Consider the following 15,879-nt stretch of genomic DNA (forward strand, 5'->3'; position numbering starts at 1 on the left):
TTTTTTCCGATAGAGACTTGTGATGACTGTATTTGACTACTAAATTTAACACATCATTTTAGTCAAGACCCGCTCAGGTATTTATATTGTCAGCACCAAATCATTGAGCGGACCGTAGATATAGCTTCTCCTGTTAAGGAAGAAGGGACGAATAAACTTTGACTACATAGTTTTTGTCTATTTCAGAATTTCATACATGGATATACCCGTTATAGATACTACTTACGGATTGCGTTGGAGTACACCAATACATAACAGAATCATAGAGTAAAACCCCACATGTATCTCGATTTGAAGAACAAAAGATATTATCATCTTAGAATTAGTCGTGACTGTATCCAAGTAGTAATCTCTATGTGTGGGTTGTTCTAATATTTAAATCTCCATTAAGTACTCATGAGGGTTGGCGCAATCACTATGCTATGCCCAATCAATATGGTCAATCCACCAATACTCATGATAGTCTTGACTCACTAATTACCTCCAAGAGTATGACCTACTATGGAGATTTGAGTAAATTAATACTCAGGAAGTGGGTTCTAAACATGAAAAAGTGAAACACAATAATAAATTAACAGAAATAATAACATCAGTAGAACTTCATTAGGTCTCCACAAAATAAACATCAATTAAGTTACAATTCATACTACTAAATGTTTCAAAGAGTATCAAACTAAACAACTAAATAATTACACCATATCATCAGCAAGTCTAATGCATATAGATCTAGTATGACTATTATACTTGATTCTTGATAATGGCTTCATGAACAGATAGGCTGGATTCTGCTCTTACGATACACTATTCACAACAATGTCTCCATCCTCGACTCGATGTCTTACATAGTGGAATTTCCTAAGTATATGTCTTGAGTTACCATGGTCCTTGGGTTCTTTATTCAGCGCGACTACACCCTCATGGTCATAGAAGATTTCTAAGGGATCCTTGATGCTCGGAACGATACCAAGATCATCAATGAAATTTTCAACCATGTAGCTTCTTTTGTAGCTTCACTAGCCGCTATATAATTTGACTCGCACGTAGAGCCTGCCACTATCGACTGCTTGGAACTTTTCCAGGTGAAAACTCCTCCATTAAGCGAGAATACCCATCCTGACTGCGAACATGAGTTGTCCTAATCAGTTTGAAAACTCACATCTATATAACCTATAACTCTCAACTCATCTTTACCCCCATACACAAAGAAAATATCCTTTGTTCTTCTTAGGTATTTCAAAATGTTCTTTACTACTGCCCAATGACTGTCGCCAGGATTATCCTGAAAACAACTCACCAAGCGGAGAGAAAATGAGACATCAGGTCAAGTACATGTCATGGCATACATGCTCTATCGTATAACATAAGCATATGGGACTCGACTCATTCTATCATGTTCATCACTAGAACTAGGACATTGAATTTTACTTAATTTGATGCCATGATGCATAGGTAGAGAACCTTTCTTGGAATCTTGCATCTTGAACCTCTTCAAGACCTTATCGAGGTATGTTCTTTGGCTCAGTCCTATTAGACGTTTTGATCTATCTCTGTAGATACTTATACCATGTATGTATACAGCCTCTACTAGATCCTTCATAGCGAAACAACTCCAAGCCACGTCTTAACACCTTGCAACGTCGATATATCATTTCTTATAAGGAGTATTTCATCCACATACAACACTAGGAAGACTACAATACTCTCACTAGCTTTGACATATACACATGACTCACCTTCACTTCTTGAAAATCCAATTTCCTTGACCTTTTTGTGACCGCAAAGGTTCCAACTGTGAGACACTTGTTTTAGTCCATATATGGACCTTTCAAGCTTACACACTCTATTAGGATATTTTGGATCTATGAAGCCCTTAGGTTGTTCCATATACACTTCCTCCGTGACTTTTCCATTAAGGAAAGCAGTTTTCACATCCATTTTCCATACTTCATAATCGTGAAAGGCTGATATGGAAAGTAATATTTATTAGACTTGAGCTTGTCTAGTATTGAGAAGGTTTCCTCATTTTCAATCCATTGAAATTGATAAGAACCCTTTGCAACCAATCTAGCCTTAAACGTGTGCACATTGCCATCCATACCGGTCTTCTTCTTGAAAATCCATTTGCACCTAACAGTTTTGGTGTTAGATGTGGGATCAACAAAATTTCAAACTTGGTTATCGTACATTGACTGAATCTTGCTCTCCATGTTTTCCTTCCACTTGGCAGCCTCAGGGCATTCCATTGCTTCTTGATAGTTAGATGTCTCATCCATATTAACCAGTGTATGATCACTGATCAATACGTCTCCTTATGTGCTTTTATGTAAACCACATAACGTAGGGAGAAGATGAACTCTATTGGATCTACAAAGGGGAAGTGAAGATATATCATTTTGTTCAACAGGCTGATGTACCTCAGGTTGAGGTTCCTCAACAGATCATTGCACCTCAGGTTGAGTGCTAAAGGTTCTTCTTCACATCATTCTTGAAGCTATTTTAGGTCAATATGGCTCCCACTGTCCTCCTTGGAAATGAGATCCCTTTCGAGGAAGAATCCCCTTCGAGCAACAAACACCTTGTTGTATAAAGGCTTGTAGAATAAGTATCTAAAGGACTTTTGTGGATAACCAGTGAAATAACACTTCGCTGATCTGGGCTCAAGCTTATCATTTTCCTCGCGATGAACAACAGCTTCGCAACCCCAAACTTTTATATGTTCTAGAGAAGGACGAGTCCCACTCCATATCTCAGAGGGTGTTTTAGGAACCTTATTAGTGGGTATGTGTGACAACTAGAAAATGTTGGGTCAAACCAAGTCTAAGGGGTACTGTGTATAAGTATACCCACAATCTATGTAACTTGATGCAATAATATTATCTGAAAGCCAAGAGGACACCATTTGTATGATTAAAGATAATATACACTTGGAATTCATGTTGAATTAAGCCTTAAAAAGTTCATGCAAATCAAACAAGAATGAAATGGTTTTAACATAACAACATGTATTTATGCAAGGACCTTGAATTCTTGAGTTTAAGGCCATCATACTTGTGATCTATATTATTTAAATCCGAAAACAACTTGTCTAGAAAACACTAAAACCGAAAACACATCCTAGGGATCTACTAAGGACCGAAAACACACCCTAAGGCTGAAAACACCACGGGAAGGGACCTAGGACTGAAAAATAAAAGTGAAGTCCATCCTAGGACCTAAATCACATGTGATTTCGGTCATACAAGGGTGTTTTAAAGGGTTTACAGTCGAGGATGATGATAAGACAAGAAAAGTTGACTTTAGGATGTGATTTCTCAACCATTTCCAATTCAAGCACAATAAACCACGTATTATCCACCAAATAATAATGCTTTAACCTCTATACTTCCAAGTAAATATCTTATCATCACTTTTCTTTTATAGTGAACAAAATCACACTTAGGATCTCCCCTACTCCCAATTTAAACTTCCAGTAAAACCTCATTTCCTCCCAAGAGTGAAATTTCCAAGCTAACAAGTCCAATAATCATTCAATACATCCTTAGATCTTTGTAAGTGTTTTCGAGATTACTAGTGAGTTTGTACATTTTTATGTTGATTTCACTCTATATATAGACACATTCAAATGTGTCTAGGCTTGAAATCTTCACTTCATCACTACAACCAACCTACACAAAAACTACTCAAGGTGAGTTCAAACCCCACTTTTTTCGAGATTTCTCATTTTTTTTGGGCGGGGGGGGGGGGGGGGGGGGGATGAATACAAGCAAAACTATGTTATAACAAAATGTTGTGATATGTGTTCATCTGTATGTTGTATATGTGCATGATATGTGATTTTATTTGTTATTTCTAAACTTTCATACATGATATCGAGTAGTTATGACATATAACTATACAAAAACAAGTTTTAATATATTACATGAACACATGGGAAAAAGAATGGCTTTGATGATAAAAGAAGTTTTTCTATCAAGAATGAGTTCATTTATAACTACTCTAAGACAATATTCTTTTGGGTTAAACCAAGTTATAAACTTTTTAAATCTATTATTTTTGGTATAACAAGATGTATAAATGGGTTTACTTTTCTCGGACTTTGCAACTTTTTCAGTTAAACTATAATGGGTATAGTTTGTGGTTCATATACACTAGCTATTCTAGCTTAATACAAATAAATATTCCGAACTATAATTATGTCACTCTATAAACTAGATGTTTTCACATACAAATAGGATTACACTACATTACACATAAACCGTTGGTACAGTTTGTGAGACGTATTCTCTTCACTTACTGTACCTAAAGTACACTTAAAGTCTCGCATTATAACCAGAGTCTCCTGGAGGGAGAGCGAGACCGTTGTGTATAGATCTATATAGGATTGACAACCCCTCACCTAAGTTGTTCGCTACAGTTAGACAGGAAGTCTAGGGTGACAAATGTCTACCAACTACGATGCTTGAAGAATGTCATACAGGCCACTAGTCGTATTAAGCATGGTTATTATAACTCACATTGGGTATTAACAATCATATGGTTTACGAGGCTAATGTATCTTCATTTGGTCCTATAAAATACATATAAAACTATAAAAAAACTAATTTACATACGACACCAATTAGATTTTGGTCTTAGGGTTTTAAGACTACATTTTACACTTAAGAAAATATTGGATTTTCTGGAAAAGTTTACACTATCATTTACAAGGAAACATTATAGATTTTATTCATAAAAAATTCTTATGAACTCACCAACTTTATTGTTGATGCTTTTCAAAACTGCTTGTATTTTCAGGAAACCAGTGAGCAAGTATTACAAAAACATTTTGAGGGCAAGCATCTCTACATCATGATTTCTATTTTTCAATTATTTGTACTTAACTTTTGAGTAAACAAGGTCTGTAAACAATGTAAACTTGTATTCTCAATGTATGAATGTTTGTGATGCTATGATTTATTTGTACTTAATTGTTATGATACTGTACATGAAGTCACTCCATCTGCCCCCAGACGTTTCCGCTGTTCTGGTTTGGGGGTGTGATAGTTTGGTATCAGAGCATTGTTTATAGTGAACTAGTATATCAAACCATACAAGATATACAACTATAAGTACAATGGGGCTAAAATACTCTGGCTAAAAGTATACTTTAAAAGAAAAGTATTTTATTAAAAGTGTACATGCAAACAAGCATATTAGAAATAGTGTATAATAAGAAGTATTTAGAAGAGTTGGACATCGCGATTAAACTTAGACAATTATGTAATCATATATGAGGTATATATATCCTGATCAACTATAGTTATTTAAGATATGACCAACATGTGTTTAGGAGTGGTCGTGGTGGACAACAAATATAAAACTTACCAACCCTAAATATATACCAAAAAGTTATAGTAGCGAACGTAAACAATTAAAATACTATAGGAGTATTTTAGAATTACATACACTTAGATTTTCCGTTCGTTTCTCACATTCTTGCACAAACATCATGGTAGGTTTCCATGCACCAGGAGACCCCTATTTCCCTAATTAGGGAAATGGAGGTTGGATAAAGGAAGATTCAGAAGAGGATCCTAAAGAAATCTTGGAAGAAGAACCTACAGAAGAAGAGTTGCAAGAAGAGCCAGGAGAAGAGGAAGAGGAAGAGAAGGAATCCGATGCGGAGTCTGAGGTTATAAACAGTTCCCCACGTAGCTCGAGTCTCTGCACACCGTTTACGCTACAACAGACCTACGCCCCGCTGGGTGTAGGACCTTGAGAGATGGAATCGACAGCAGGGGCAACACCCACCCTTGCATATGGAGCGAGGTTTTTATGACCTCCGCCATGGGGGACCAGCCGACAAAGCCCTTCCCGTCATGATCTAGTGGATCTCGGACATTGGTGACCAGACTAGGGCGACGACAAACCATGTAATGGAGTTGGGGGCCGCTGCAGAGGTCACTGATACACGCACACAAGACCTTGAGAGGGATTACTATCCCATGGACCGAATCATCGAGGACCTTACCACCGCCCGATCGGACGTAAGGGAATATTAGGAGAGGCATGCGGCACTGGAGGAGAGAGTGATCGCAACCGAGCATTAGTTGGCTGAGCTGCAGGGTGCCTCTACTTCATCCCAGGGACCACAGAGGACTACCCGTCGTGAATAGGATTCATCCCACTCACAAATTGATGTTGACCATGTTTATGGGTATGCATTGGTGCTACCCCTGTTCTCTTTCCTGTATGTAGGACCGACCCTACGTCTAAGTGACTACACTATTTGGAGGGTCGTTATGCTGCTAAATTGCTATCTTTGATGTACTGTAGACCTTTTTATTCGTCACTTTTCTCAAAAACATGTACTAGTACCTTATCATTAATGAAAAAGTATGTATATATGTGATATTGGATGTTGTTATCTGCTATGTCTTCTCTTTTCATTATTATTTGATATAATAAAGTTTCAATTATAAGTACAAGCATGTAACATCCCCCTCTAGCACGTATCACAATATTGTCCGCTTTGGGCCACTCGGCACAAGGACTTCCCAAGGGGTCACCCATCCTTGTACTACTCCCACCCGAGCACGCTTAGCTACAGAGTTCTTATGGGATCTGCTGCCTCCCGACTTTAAAACGCGTTGTGATAGGGAAGGTATCCACACCCCTTATAAGGAATGTTTAGTTCTCCTTCCCAACCGATGTGGGAACAGATCTAACCCACTTTCACCCCCCATTAAAGGATTCGACGTCCCCATCGAACACATTGACCCGTACCCTGGCTCTGATACCATTTTTAACATCCCCTTCTGGCACGTATCACAATATTGTCCGCTTTGGGCCACTCGGCACGAGGACTTCCCAGGGGTTCACCCATCCTGGTACTACTCCCGCCCGAGCACGCTTAACTGCAGAGTTCTTATGGGATCTGCTGCCCTCACGGATTTAAAACGCGTTGTGTTAGGGAAGGTATCCACAACTCTTATAAGGAATGCTTAGTTCTCCTTCCCAACCGATGTGGGATCAGATCTAACTCACTTTCACCCCCCATTATAGGGTTCGACGTCCCCGTCGAACACATCTACCCGTGCCCTAGCTCTGATACCATTTGTAACATCTCCCTCTGGCACATATTACAATATTGTCCGCTTTGGGCCACTCGGCACGAGGACTTCCCAGGGGGTCACCCATCCTGCTACTACTCCTGCCCGAGCACGCTTAACTCTACAACAGATCCCATAAGAACTCTGCAGTTAAACGTGCTCGGGCGGGAGTAGTACCAGGATGGGTGACCCCCTGGGAAGTCCTCGTGCCGAGTGGCCCAAAGCGGACAATATTGTGATACGTGCCAGAGGAGGATGTTACAAATGGTATCAGAGCCAGGGCACGGGTCGATGTGTTCGACGGGGACGTCGAACCCTATAATGGGGGGGTGAAAGTGGGTTAGATCTGATCCCACATCGATTGGGAAGGAGAACTAACCATTCCTTATAAGAGGTGTAGATACCTTCCCTATATCAACGCGTTTTAAAGCCGTGAGGGCAGTAGATCCCATAAGAACTCTGCAGTTAAGCATGCTCGGGCGGGAGTAGTACCAGGATGGGTGACCCCCTGGGAAGTCCTCGTGCCAAGTGGCCCAAAGCGGACAATATTGTGATACGTGCCAGAGGGGGATGTTACAAAGCAACCCACAATAACAACTCAATTCGATACAAGCAAGTGTTCTATATTATTAGTGTCCAAACCATAAACCATATCAAAAACTAATTTTCATTCCACCTTGTGGCAGAAAATGACACCCCGAAGAAACAATAGGCACAAGAGCAAGTGTTCTATATTATTAGTGTCCAAACCATAACCCATATCAAAAACTAATTTTCATTCCACCTTGTGGCAGAAAATGACGCCCCGAAGAAACAATAGGCACAAGAACAATACATCGACACCACCACCAATGCCACCTCCCCCACAAATGGACACTACAGTATTCCAAGTTGCATCGACCATTGTTGTGGCTATTTTGGTAGCTCAAATCAGCAGTAGCAACAATGGAGCCGAAAATGGTATGAAGAGTTTCAATCAAAGTGAAAACTAAGGGCATCTAAGGGAAGTATGCGCCTTCCTTGAGGAAAGCAAACTGCAGGCCCAAGCCCTTCAACAGAACTGGTGCCACCATTTCTTTGATGCGATGGTTCAAGAAGTTGGAGTTAGTGTTTGAAATTTGTGACTGCTCTGAGGAAAGCAAAGTAAAATTTACAGCTTGTACTCATTTCGATAGGGATCTTTCATGATGGAATGGCCACATCAAAGCCATAACGCTCCCAGTGGCAAAATCGATGAGTTGGGATGACCTCAAAGTCATGAGGCGTGAAGAGTACTACTCAAGGGGCAGGGTACATAAGCTAGAGTTGGAGTTTTGGGACCTCACAATGAACAACTCTGACATCGAAGCCTACACCACTAGATTTAGTGATTTGGCAATCCTATGCCCCAGAATGATCACTATAGAGAGCAAGAAAATAGAACACTTTATTTGGGGGCTATCTCCCCGAAATCAAGGGAATGTAATTGCTGTAAACCCAACAACTTTCGACAGCGCCAAGCACCTTGCTCAAAAGCTCATTGATCATGGAGTTCGACAAGGTGTGATGACTCCCATACCCGAATAGAGGAAAGAGAGTGCCAATATGAGGAAGTTTGGAAACAAGAAGAAAAGCCAACCAACAGACCCTCCAAGAAACAACAGGTCGTGGCGGTTCATGCTGCTACAACCCCTGCCGCACCAGCAACTACCAAGCAATATGTCGGTAATCTCCCAAAGTGTAACAAATTCCCTTTTCACCACAATGGTGTCTGCCGAGAGTTGTACTGCACAACCTGCAACAAGAAGGGGAATAATGCCCGATACTGCAAGGCATCCGCACAACTAGCCACCCAAACTCCCAATACTGGGATTAGTCAAGCGTGCTATGGTTGTGGGGAAATAGGCCACTAGAAGAGAAACTATCCAAATGCCAACAACAAGAACTCTAGGGGAACAGGAAGAGTCCTAGTAATTGGACATAAGGAGGCAATGAAGGATCCTGCAATGGTCACTAGTACGTTCCTCCTCAATAACATTTATGCATGCATACTATTAGATAGAGGGGCGGAGAGAAGCTTTGTGAGTCATAAGTCTAAGCATCTACTCAAACAAAACCCTCAAACACTAAATGAAACATTTATCATAGAAATGGCTAACGGAAAACCAAAACAACAAACAATGTATTCATATGGTGCACACTAACTTTGAATAACCACTCCTTCCAAATCAACTTAATGTCGGTTACCATAAGGAGTTTTGATGTGATCATCAGCATGGACTGGCTAAGTCCCCACCATGCCGGTATTATGTGTTACGAGAAGGTTGTTCGCCTTCACCTTCCAAACAATGAAACCTTGGTCATATACGGTGACAAACCCGATACAAATCTTCGCCTCATCTCATGTATTAAGGCCCATAATTGTCTACACAAGAAGAACCATGCCTTAGTAACTCACATTATCGAGAAGAAGAAGGAAGAAAAGAACATCAATGACATCTCGGAAGTCTGCAACTTACCCGACATATTTCCTGAGAATCTTCCGGCAGTGCTAGCTGAAAGACAAGTCAAATTCAGAATCGACTTGATATCCGGAGCCACGCTAACAGCCAAGTCGTTGTATCGACTAGCTCATGATGAGATGCAAGAACTCTCCATTCAATTGAGTGAATTATTGGACAAGGGATTCATAAGGCCAAGCTTCTCACCTTGGGGAGCTCTAGTCTTATTTGTAAAGAAGAAGGATAGGTCGTTTCACATGTGCATCGATTACCAAGAACTAAACAAGTTCACCATCAAAAACCAATATCCTCTTCCCCGGATTGACGACCTATTCGACCGGTTGCAAGGGGCAAGCTACTTTTCAAAGATATATTTAAGATCTGGGTGCCACCGACTACGGGTATGAGAGGAAGATATCCCCAAGACTGCCTTATGAACTCGCTATCAACACTATGAATTCGTAGTGATGTCCTTCAGACTAAAAAATGCACCCGCAACATTTATGGACCTGATGAATCGAGTCTGCGGACCCTACTTTGACAAATTTGTGATAGTATTTATCGATGATATATTGGTCTATTCACGAAGTAAAGAAGAACACAGTCAACATCTGTGACAAGTTCTTGGAACATTAACGGTGGAGAAGCTGTATGAGAAATTCTCCAAATGCGAGTTCTGGATCCGAAGGGTGGAATTCTTAGGTCACGTGGTCAGTGAATAAGGGATACATGTGGACCCTTCAAAAATCAAATCAATCGAAGGCTGGGCAACCCCTAGAAACCCAACGGAGATCAGACAATTCTTAGGCTTCACTGGTTACTACAGGAGGTTCATATAGAATTTCTCCAAGATTGTCAAGCCACTCACCGCCCTAACTCATAAAGGTGTACCCTTCATCTAGGAGAAGAAACAAGAGGCTGCCTTCCAAACCTTGAAACACGCTCTATGCAGCACTTCATTTTTGTCTCTACCAGAAGGGACAAAAGACTTCATGGTCTATTGTCACGCATCGAGTCAAGGATTAGGCTATATACTAATACAGTGAGGAAAGGTCATAGCCTACGCGCAAGACAACTAAAGAAGCACGAAGTGAACTACACCATGCATGATCTTGAGCTGGGAGCAATCGTGTTTGCACTAGAATTTGGAGGCACTACCTCTACGGTACAAAGTGCACTATCTTCACATATCACTGATCAATACGTATCCTTCTGTGCTCATATGTAAACCATAGAACTTAGGAGGAAGACGAACTTTATTGGATTTGCGAAGGGGAAGTGGAGATATATCATTTTGTTCAACAAGCTACTCTGCCTCAGGTTGAGGTTCCTTAATAGGTTATGGCACCTCAGTTTGAGTGCTAGTGTCCACAAAAGGTTGTTTTTCACTTGACTCATGAAGTTATTTTAGGTCAATTTGGCTACTACTTTCCTTTTTGGAAATGAGATCCCTTTCGAGGAATAAGTATCCAAAGGACTTTTGTGGATAACCAGTGAAATAACATTTCTCTGATCTGGGCTCAACCTTATCATTTTCTTCATAATGAACAAAAGCTTCAAACCCCTAAAATTTTATATGTGCTAGAGAAGGACGAGTCCCACTCTATATCTCAGAGGGTGTTTTAGCAACCTTATTAGTGGGTATGTGTGACAACTAGAAAATGGTGGGTCAAACTAAGTTTAAGGGGTCTTGTGTATAAGTATACCCACAACAAATATCTATGTAACTTGATGCAATAATATTATCTGAAAGCCATGGGGACACCATTTGTATGATTAAAGATAATATACACTTGGAATTCATGTTGAATTAAGCCTTAAAAAGTTCATGCAAATCAAACAAGAATCAAATGGTTTTAACATAACAACATGTATTTATGCAAGGACCTTGAATTCTTGAGTTTAAGGCCATCATACTTGTGATCTATATTATTTAAAGCTGAAAACAACATGTCTAGAAAACACTAAAACCGAAAACACATCCTAGGGATCTACTAAGGACCGAAAACACACCCTAAGGGTCTATTAAGGCTGAAAACACCATGGAAAGGGACCTAGGACCGAAAACTAAAAGTAAAGTCCATCCTAGGACCGAAATCACATGTGATTTCAGTTATACTTGAGTTTTTAAAGGGTTTACGATCTAGGATCATGATAAGACAAGAAAAGTTGACTTTAGGATGTGATTTCTCAACCATTTCCAATACAATCACGGTAAACCACATATTATCCACCAAATAACAATGATTTAACCTCCATGCTTCCAAGTAAATATCTTATCATCACTTTTCTTTATATAGTGAACAAAATCACCCTTAGGATCTTCCCCACTCCCAATTTAAACTTCCATCAAAACCTCATTTCCTCCCAAGAGTGAAATTTCCATGCTTACAAGTCCAAAAATCTTTCAATACATCCTTAGATCTTTGTTAGTGTTTTCGAGATTACTAGTGAGTTTGTACATTTCTATGTTGATTTCACTCTATATATACACATTAAAATGTGTTTAACCCTAAGGATAAAGCTAGTCTCCAAGGAAGTTCATCCACTTCAACGAAGAGTCTAGGCTTGAAATCTTCACTTCATCACTACAACCAAACCACACAAAAACTACTCAAGGTGAGTTCATACCACACTTTTTTTTTGAGATTTTTCATGGTTTTTTTAGGGAGGGGGGCGGGGGGGATACAAGCCAAACTATGTTATAACAAAATGTTGTGATATGTGTTCATCTATATGTTGTATATGTGCATGTTATGTGATTTTATTAGTTATTTCTAAACTTTCATGCATGATATGGAGTAGTTATGGCATATAACTATACAAAAACAAGTTTTAATATATTACATGTACACATGGGAAAAATAATGACTTTTATGATAAAAGAAGTTTTTCTATCAAGAATGAGTTTTTTATAACTACTCTAAGACACTATTGTTTTGGGTTAAACCAAGTTATAAACTTTGAAAAAATGGGTTTACTTTTCTTTTACTCTGTGACTTTTTCAGTTAAAATATAATGGATACAATTTGTGGGTCATATACACTAGCTTTTCTAGCTTAATACATATAATTGTTCTGAACTACAATTATGTCACTCTATAAACTAGATGTTTTCACATACAAAAAGGATTACACTACATTACACGTAAACCGTTGGTACAGTTTGTGAGACACACTCTCTTCATGTACTTTACCTACGGTACACCTTACGTCCCGCATTATAACCAGACTCTCCTGGATGGAGAGCGAGACTGTTGTGTGTAGATCTATACGAGATTGATAACCCCGCACCTAAGTTGTTCGCTAGAGTTAGACCGGAAGTCTAGGGTAACAAATGTGTACCAACTGTGACACTTGAAGACTGTCGTACATGCCACTAGTTGTATTAAGCATGGTTATAATAAATCAAATTGGGTATTAGCAATCATTTGGTTTACGTGGCTAATGCATCTTCATCCAGTTTTATAAAATACATATAAAACTATGTGATACTACTTTACAATACGACACCACTTACATTTTGGCCTTAGGGTTTTAAGACTACATTTTACACTTAAGAAAATATTGGATTTTTCTTGAAAAATTTACGCTATCATTTACAAGTAAACATTACATATTTTATTCATACAAAAACGCTTATGAACTCATCAACTTTATTGTTGACACTTTTCAAAACTGCTTGTATTTTCAGGAAACCAGTGAGTAGGTATTACAAAATCATTTTGAGGGCAAGCATTTCTACATCATGATTTCTACTTTTCAATTATTTGTACTTAACTTTTGAGTAAACAAGGTTTGTAAACAATGTAAACTTGTATTCTCAATGTATGAATGTTTGTGATGCCATGATTTATTTGTATTTAATTGTGATGATACTATACATGAAGTCACTCTATCTGCCCCTAGACGTTTCCGCCGTTCTTTTGACAATAGTCAATTTCGGGTCAAGTCAAATTCAAACAAAGTAAACAAGTCAAACCAGACGACTCAATTAGCCCTTGTATATTAGGGTTGACATTGTGTAATTACTAAACAACTCGTTATTTTAATGAGAAAACATCAATTGGAATATTCGTGTGTTTAATTTTCCTTAGTCGTGATAGTGTTAAACAATGAACCAAAGCGATAAAACACTATTACACACTCATCGGGAGTGTGTAGGACACTAAAACATGGCTTAGTGGGTTTACGGACCTTGCATTCCAAAGCCGGACACTCAAAAATGTCACAAACAAAACCTCTCTCAATCGTATTCTCTCTATCTCTCTCTATTTTAATTCTCTACCAAATCTCTCTTAAGAGTTCCTGTAACTTTTTATAATCACTCGGGTCATCCCGACCCTTAACCAGGTCAAAAACCACTTAAAACGGAGTAAAAATGAGTAAAATAGTCTTAAGGAGCCGTAACTCCTCTTAGGAGCCGAAACCCTCTTAGGACCTAAGATTCGAACCCTAAGAGAACCGCAACCCATGGAACCAATAAGCAGTTGAGAACCGAGACCCCTAAGAACCGAAAGCCCGAGGACCAAAACCCGTGAGCACCGAAACCCTTGAGAACCGAAACTCGCCTGATGACCGAACCTCACTTTTGCCCCATCCCTTCGCAGCTTCGGTTCACCTTCCCATTCTCTCAGTTCCTCTTCCAAGGCCGAACCCTACTTTCGGTTCCCCCATCCACCTTTGGTTCTAAGGCTGGGACCGAACCTCCAGCCCATAATTTTGGAAACTTACAATTTGTGTCCGGTTTTCAATATTTTTAGCATTTTAAGCCTGTTTTTCATCATTTTAAGGCGGGATTTTCACCCAAAACTTTATTTTAACATATTAAGACCCATATGTCTTAATTAATCACGTTTTTTATGCAAATTGTCACACCCCAAAACCAAGAACGGCGGAAACGTTCTGGGGCGGAGGACGTCATGTAAAGTATCACAACACAGTAAATGTAAATAAGCAAACAACATCAACCATTGCATTAAATATATAATTTTAATACAAGCGTGTTCTGTACAGTATAGACACCAAAAATAATGTATATCAAAATAATAAGATGAGTCTTGTATGCGCTCCATCTTCTCAAAAGTTGGCCTCGGTACCTGTCTACTGATGACCTGAGAATACAAGTTATTTTGAAAGAGTTTATCAGCATTAAGTTGGTGTAACGCCCGGGTTTTCAAGGCTAGGCATTTTTGTCAATGTAATAGTCTAGGTCAACTATTGTAACTCATTTTGAAGTAATAAATATGAAATATTTGAGTATTATGTGAATTATGTGTGTTTATGTGTTTATTATTTAATTATAAATGTATAATTAATAAAGAATAAAAATGAGCGTCAAAAATTAAAGTGTGAGATAATCCCGATATCTCTACATAAATTTGTAGAATATGTATCAAGGTTTCCGTACATATAAAGAATGCTGAAATCCGAGCTATAACGAAGAAGTTATGGCCCGCCGAAGTTTTACGGCAAAACCGGCACGGCACCGGGAGACGTAAATAGTGAATTTACGATAGAAGACTTTTAGCCTTAGCAATCTAAACAAAAGTCGTATAATATGTTAAACTAAGAACATCGATAAAAAGAACGCCCAAATCTGATTTCGTATGAAGAAGTTATGATTTTTCTAAGATTCGGCTTAGCAGTGCACGGCTTGAAACTCGAATTTTAGTTCGAGCGGTTTTTGGCTTACGTGAACTAAATGAGAGTTGAAGATATCATTAATAGGAACTCAACGATAACAAGACAGATGAAAACAGAGTCCGTATGAAGGAGTTATGAACTCTTCGCGGTCATTTAACAGTCTAAACGCCTCCTACTGTTAAATTTGAGATCGGTCGAGAATTAGCCGACGGAGTCTAAACGAAAGTTGTAGATCCTGATTTTACCTACGCGTGGATATAAAGAACATCGAAAACAGAGCTCGTATGCGAAAGTTATGATTTTTCTAAGTTTGAGGGCTGATACGCGATATGGGGTGATGTGGCACCACCAGAATTGGACACGTGGCACCACCAGAAGGCCACCACATGGACCAACTCGGCGAGTAGGTCCCCCCTACTCGGCGAGTCCATCCAATTCCACCCCTATAAATAGAGGTGTCGGGTTCCCTCATTTCCTCACCCCTCACCCCTCTACTTTCTCTCTCTAAACTCTCTCTCTAAGCTCCCTAACCGCCCTAAAAGCCTAGGTAAACCCCCTAGCACCCGAAGGAAGCCCCGAGGCTCCCGGAGTCCCGAGAAAAGAGCCTTTCAGCTCGGGAATGCTGCTCCAGCGAATCCCGGTTTTCGAGAAAAACCCGCTGTC

The 15,879-nt window shown here is 39.4% G+C and overlaps 1 pseudogene; it reads left to right on the forward strand.

Annotated features, from left to right (window-relative positions):
- Window positions 1-7,186: 7,186 nt before the first annotated feature.
- LOC145033036 (5S ribosomal RNA) lies at window positions 7,187-7,309 on the forward strand (annotated as a pseudogene).
- Window positions 7,310-15,879: the final 8,570 nt, after the last annotated feature.

Source organism: Lactuca saligna, chromosome 2 (assembly GCF_052625555.1).
Source record: "Lactuca saligna cultivar CGN05327 chromosome 2, ASM5262555v1, whole genome shotgun sequence".
NCBI lineage: Eukaryota > Viridiplantae > Streptophyta > Magnoliopsida > Asterales > Asteraceae > Lactuca > Lactuca saligna.